Consider the following 6,589-nt stretch of genomic DNA (forward strand, 5'->3'; position numbering starts at 1 on the left):
GTTAAGGGGCGCACGTGCTCGGGGGTCTCTGACGAGGGCGAGATAGATCGCTCCCCGGACAGAGAGCGCGGGCGGCCGGTCCCCCCTCACCGTCCAGCTCGCGGGCCTACCCGGGAGCAGCGAGGACGCGCCGGCGAAGCTGCACCAGGGACCTGTGGACGGCTGGCCACAGCTGGGTGAGCCAGAGCCGGGTGAACCGGGCCTGGACTTAGACGCTGGCAGCGTGTTTTACTGCCACGGCTTTTGTGTCACAGCTCAGTGGGTCTGTGGGTGACCAGAGGAGGAAGGAAATGAGGAAATCCAGCGAGGGGACTTACAGAGTGAGAAGAGGTCATTGCTTTTGAATCCTACCCAGTAAACTCTGGAATGATGCTAGGATCGAATACACCCACCTTTATAAACTCTGAATAGGTCAAGATGTCAGAGTAAGGGTCCAGCTTGGGAATGCCGCAGGGACAACTTTAATTGGACAAAATGACTCAAGAAAAAGTAACTAAGGGTGAGATCCACTCACTGAAGCCTGAAAAGCCCCCAGCCTCCACTCACTGCAGAGAGATGCCTGAGGGAGGGGCTGTGGGCTGGAGAAGGTGGACTGGAGGTGGGCTGGGGGTGGGCTGAAGGTGGGCTGGAGGAGGTAGACTGGAGGTGGGCTGCAGGAGGTGGACTAGAGGTGGACTGGAGGTGGGCTGGGGCTGCAGGAGGTGGACTAGAGGTGGACTGGAGGTGGGCTGGGGCTGCAGGAGGTGGACTAGAGGTGGACTGGAGGTGGGCTGGGGCTGCAGGAGGTGGACTAGAGGTGGACTGGAGGTGGGCTGGGGCTGCAGGAGGTGGACTAGAGGTGGACTGGAGGTGGGCTGGGGCTGCAGGAGGTGGACTAGAGGTGGACTGGAGGTGGGCTGGGGCTGCAGGAGGTGGACTAGAGGTGGGCTGCAGGAGGTGGACTGGAGATGGGCTGTAGGAGGTGGACTAGAGGTGGACTAGAGGTGGGCTGGGGCTGGAGGAGGTGGACTGGAGATGGGCTGGAGGAGGTGGACTAGAGGTGGACTGGAGGTGGGCTGGGGCTGGAGGAGGTGGACTGGAGATGGGCTGGAGGTGGACTGGGGGTGAGCAGGAGGAGATGGACTGGAGGTGGACTGGGGTGAGCTGGAGGAGGTGGACTGGGGGTGGGCTGGAAGGACCATCTTGAGAGCAGCAGCAGAAGGGATACTGAGTAGCTGGGGCTTAGGAGTCCACTGAACTTAAACTGAACTCTAAAAGACGGATTAAGGGCAGCGCCTGTGGCTCAGTGAGTAGGGCACCGGCCCCATATACTGAGGGTGGTGGGTTCAAACCCAGCCCCGGCCAAATTGCAACAAAAAAATAGTCAGGCGTCGTGGCGGGCACCTGTAATCCCAGCTACTCCCGAGGCTGAAGCAGGAGAATCGCCTAAACCCAAGGATTTGGAGGTTGCTGTGAGCTCTGACAGCACAGCACTCTACCGAGGGTTAACAAGTGAAACTGTCTCACAAAAAAATATATATATATTTAAAAAACAGATTAAATATTTGAAAGAATTGCACTGTCCCTCTAAAAGTAGCAGCATGGACCCAAAAAGTGTGTAACTGCTTGAGACTAATATAGCCGTTGGGCCCATGTCTCTATGAGGGTAGAAGGGGGTAGAGGTGCCCCACAGCATGGCCATTGATGACAGTGAAGATAGGAGGGCACACAGGGAAGACACAGCCAGGCCTAGACCAGGGATGTGCCCGCCTATGTGGGAACAGGGTCCCCCCAGCACCTGGGAGCTCCCCCTTCCCGCCCCTTGGGAGTCAACCTGTTGTTGAAGTCACTTGCCCCTCCTCCTCCCTCCCACACTGGGTTGAAGGGTGCAAACGGTTTGTCTTTTTAGCTTGGAGTCCCTCAGCCTGAGAAGTCAGACCCTAGGCCCAGCAGCTCCTCAGTGCTTTGACCTTCATGGGGCTGGAGGGTTGTTTGGAATGGGCTCCTTGAGGAAGAGGGCAGCATGGTCTGCCAAGAATTTCACGACTGGTGTCTGAACATGACGGTGTCAGCACTGCTCACAAATACCTTCGGGGCCCCTCTGGGCAGATGTCCACATCTCCCCACATCCCTGGCATATCCAGGGTGTGACTGGCCAAGCTCCTTCCCTTCCTCTGACCACATAGATGTGGCCTCACCTGGACCCTCCATGACTGTGAGAAAGAGTCCCTTGGTTGTGGGTGGAACAGGATGGGACAGAGAAGTGCAGGATTACTGGTGACTCAGCCTGCCTGGCCATCCTGGCTGAGGCACTGATCCTCAAAGTGGGCTGTATGGGGGGCCCTGGTGTGGCCTCTCCCCAGGTCTTTTTCTGGCAGGATTTTGGTGACTTCAGAAATACAATTCCTGATGAATCCTGTTTATTGTTGCCTGGTGTGTTTACAGCCTATGTCGTCGGGTGCATGTATTTTTAACTTTTCCTCATTGCGAAAATTAATATATTTACAGCAAAGTGCATAAAACATAAAAGAATGGGGTGGCACTTGTGGCTCAGTGAGTAAGGCGTCGGCCCCATTTACCGAGGGTGGTGGGTTCAAACCCAGCCCCGGCCAAACTGCAACAAAAAAATAGCCGGGCGTTGTGGCGGGCGCCTGTGGTCCCAGCTACTCAGGAGGCTGAGGCAAGAGAATTGCCTAAGCCCAAGAGCTGGAGGTTGCTGTGAGCTGTGACGCTACAGCACTCTACCAAGGGGAGAAAGTGAGATTCTGTCTCTAAAACAAAACAAAAAACATAAAAGAATGAAACCATCGTAGAAGTCAGAGCCCAATGCCTTGCCACCACCCTGAGGCTCCTGCTTGCCCCTCCTGCCCCTCCCCTCACAGGAGGACTCTCTGGATGTGTGCTGAAAACTATCTTGCGTTCCATCTGAGTTTTAACAACCAAGTATGGGTTAAACTAAACCAAACCAAAAGTAGGTTAGATGTAAGAACCTGGAAGTTTTCAGGACCCCATTGTTCAGGGTTTTCATCAAGGCCTCATTAGTAGGCTCAGTTGAGAAAATCATTTCCTTTAGTGGCTGGCTTGGCCTCCAGCCCCTCTATCCACCCACAGATTGACAATGGAGCAAAAGTTACAGCCTTTCATCACCACCCCACCTTTCCAAAAGTCACTCCAGTGGCACAAAATTAGGTGCGGCCGAGAAGGACTCATCTTACTTTCATTCCTCTTGTCACTTAGGGAATCACAAGGGGTTTAGGGGCTCTGGCCGGTAATCAAAACGAAGACCAGACACCTTTCTTATTGTACAGGTATCACAACAGTAGTTTCCTGTCCTGAAAAAAAAGTCTGTTTGTCTTTTGTCTCCAAAACTTACTACACACAGCCAGTCTGCTGTCTGGAGATCTGGAGGCTCTGCGTCTCTGCGTCTCCTGCTGCCTGTCTGTGCCTGCTTTGCCCTTGCCTTTTGTCCTGCCTCATTAGTGTTCACTGATGGACACACAGCTAATTTCAGGCCTGAAATGATATACCCACCTCGGAAGAGTGGCAGGCAAACGTGGTCCTAGAAGCACCTAAATCCAATTTCAGACACTTGGATTTTTCCGTATTTCCAGATCTTTTCTTTTTTTTTTTCTTGAGACTGAATCTTATTTTGTCGCCCTCGATAGAGTGCTGCGCATCATAGCTCACAGCAACCTCCAACTCTTGGGCTCAAGTGATTCTCTTGACTCAGCCTCCAGAGTAGCTGGGACTACAGGCACCTGCCACAACGCCCAGCTATTTTTTGGTTTGTTTTACCAGGCCCAGGCCAGATTCGAACCCACCAGCCCTGGTGCATGTGTCCAGTGCCCTAACCAGTAAGCTACAGGTGCCCAGCCTAGATCTTTTCTTTCTTTTTTTTTTTTTTTGAGACAGAGCCTCAAGCTGTCACCCTGGATAGAGTGCTGTGGCATCACTGCTCATAGCAACCTCCAACTCCTGGGCTTGCCTCAGCCTCTCAAGTAGCTGGGACTACAGGCGCCTGCCACAATGCCTAGCTATTTTTTGGTTGTAGTTGTCATTGTTGTTTGGCAGGCCTGGGCTGGATTCGAACCCGCCAGCTCTGGTGTATGTGACTGGCACCTTAGCCGCTTGAGCTACAGGCGCCGAGCCCCTAGATCTTTTCTTAAAGTGTATCTCTTGTTGAGTCTCTGCCTTTTAATTCATACTTACTGTAATAGTACTTCTACAGACTTATTTCTGTAAGAGTTTTTATATTTACTATTTGCTCTACTTTTTGTTTTTTCCTGCTGATTTTCATGAGATGGATTGTTTTTCCTTTTTTCCTTTTTTGAGACAGGGTCTGGCTCTGTCACCCAGGCTAGAATACAGTGATGTCATAGCGATACTGGAATTTCTTCCTCACTAGGTGCTTGGTCTTGGGGATTTTAGGAATGAACCCACACACCACAGATCACTGTCAAGACAGGATTTTTGTTAGGAATTAGAAAGAAATACAGAAGAAGTAAAAAGCACCAGAGCTGCTAGAAGGGGGAAAGAACTAAGGAGTCTCTACGTGGGCTCTTTAACTAGGGGTTTTAGGTCTGGAGAATTACACTGGGCCAGGACTTGGTAGGTGGAAAAACATCTTTTCAAAGTCAATGAGAACAACAAATGAATGTAGTTCTTCCTCCACTAGGGCAAGGTTATCAGGTCTTTTACAGTTTTTGTTTCTGAGAAGGGATTAGGGTGTGCTAATCTGCTCCCAACTCAAGGTGGAACCACCCAAAAAACCATCTCAGGCTGCTTGTTCATGATCTAGAGTCCAGAGGGTGTGTCCTGAAAAAGGAAGTCTGTTTGTGCCTGCAAAGGGGGGTCTTATTTCTGAGCTCACCTGGGCCTACAGAACAGGAGGCGGGGGTTCCCTGTCCAGCCTTGAGTGGTGGAATCCTATATCAATAGCTCACTGCAGCCTTAAATTTCTGAGCTCAAGCTATCTTCCTGGCACAGCCTTCTAAGGAGCAGGGACTGCAGGTGCCCACCACCACACCTGGATAATTTGTAGACATGGGGTCTTGCTATGTTGCCCAGGCTAGTTTTGAATTTCTGGGCTCAAGCAATTCTCCTGCACTGACTTCCTGAAGTGCTGGGATTATAGGCGTGAACAACCACACCCAAACTCTTATATAATTTTTTTTTTTTTTTTTATTGTTGGGGATTCATTGAGGGTACAATAAGCCAGGTTACACTGATTGCAATTGTTAGGTAAAGTCCCTCTTGCAATCATGTCTTGCCCCCATAAAGTGTGACACACACCAAGGCCCCACCCCCCTCCCTCCATCCCTCTTTCTGCTTCCCCCCCCATAACCTTAATTGTCATTAATTGTCCTCATATCAAAATTGAGTACATAGGATTCATGCTTCTCCATTCTTGTGATGCTTTACTAAGAATAATGTCTTCCACTTCCATCCAGGTTAATACGAAGGATGTAAAGTCTCCATTGTCTTATATAATTTTTAATAAAAAGTTGCATTTATTGGGCGGTGCCTATGGCTCAGTCAGTAAGGCACCGGCCCCATATACCGAGGGTGGCGGGTTCAAACCCAGCCCCAGCCAAACTGCAACAGAAAAATAGCCGGGCATTGTGGTGGGCGCCTGTAGTCCCAGCTACTCCAGAGGCTGAGGCAAGAGAATCGCTTAAGCCCAGTGGTTGGAGGTTGCTGTGAGCTGTGTGATGCCACGGCACACTACTGAGGGCCATAAAGTGAGACTCTGTCTCTACAAAAAAAAAGTTGCATTTATTCGACAAATACTTATTAAGTGCCTGCTTTGTGCTGTTGGGGATCAGAATGTGATATCCCAAATGCTGCACTTTGGCATGCTGAGTACTCTGAGGTACAGGACATTGGAAGTCTAAAATCAAGGTCCTGGCTGGGCTCAGGGGCTCACAACTGTAAATCCCAGCACTCTGGGAGGTCTAGGCGGGTGTATTACTTTAACTCACGAGACCAGCCTGAGCAAAAGCAAGACCCTGTCTCTACTAAAAACAGGAAAACTGAGGCTGTTGCAGGAAGATGAGGCCCAACAGAGAGAAAGAGCACCCAAACACCCTGTTTATAAGAGGGAGGGCTTTATTCACTGGCCAGCCAGGAGCTTATGGCACAGAAGAATTCCAAATGGCCGCACTCTGACTGACTTGGTCTTGCCCTTTTTATCTCTAGTCAGAAAGTTTCAACCCACAGGTACCTTTTTCTTTTTTTTCTTTTTTTTTTTGTAGAGACAGAGTCTCACTTTATGGCCCTCGGTAGAGTGCCGTGGCCTCACACAGCTCACAGCAACCTCCAACTCCTGGGCTTCAGCGATTCTCTTGCCTCAGCCTCCCAAGTAGCTGGGACTACAGGCGCCCGCTACAACGTCCGGCTATTTGGGCCGGGTTTGAACCCGCCACCCTCAGTATATGGGGCCGGCGCCTTATCGACTGAGCCACAGGCACCGCCCACACAGGTACCTTTTTCATTGTCCAGTTTGAATCAAGCGGGAGATGCTATTCCAGCCCCCACAGAACTACAGGATTTCACAGAAGTAGAAATTTTTTTTTTTTTTTTGGTTTTTGGCCAGGGCTGGGTTTGAACC

This window comes from Nycticebus coucang, chromosome 14 (assembly GCF_027406575.1).
Source record: "Nycticebus coucang isolate mNycCou1 chromosome 14, mNycCou1.pri, whole genome shotgun sequence".
NCBI classification, from domain to species: domain Eukaryota; kingdom Metazoa; phylum Chordata; class Mammalia; order Primates; family Lorisidae; genus Nycticebus; species Nycticebus coucang.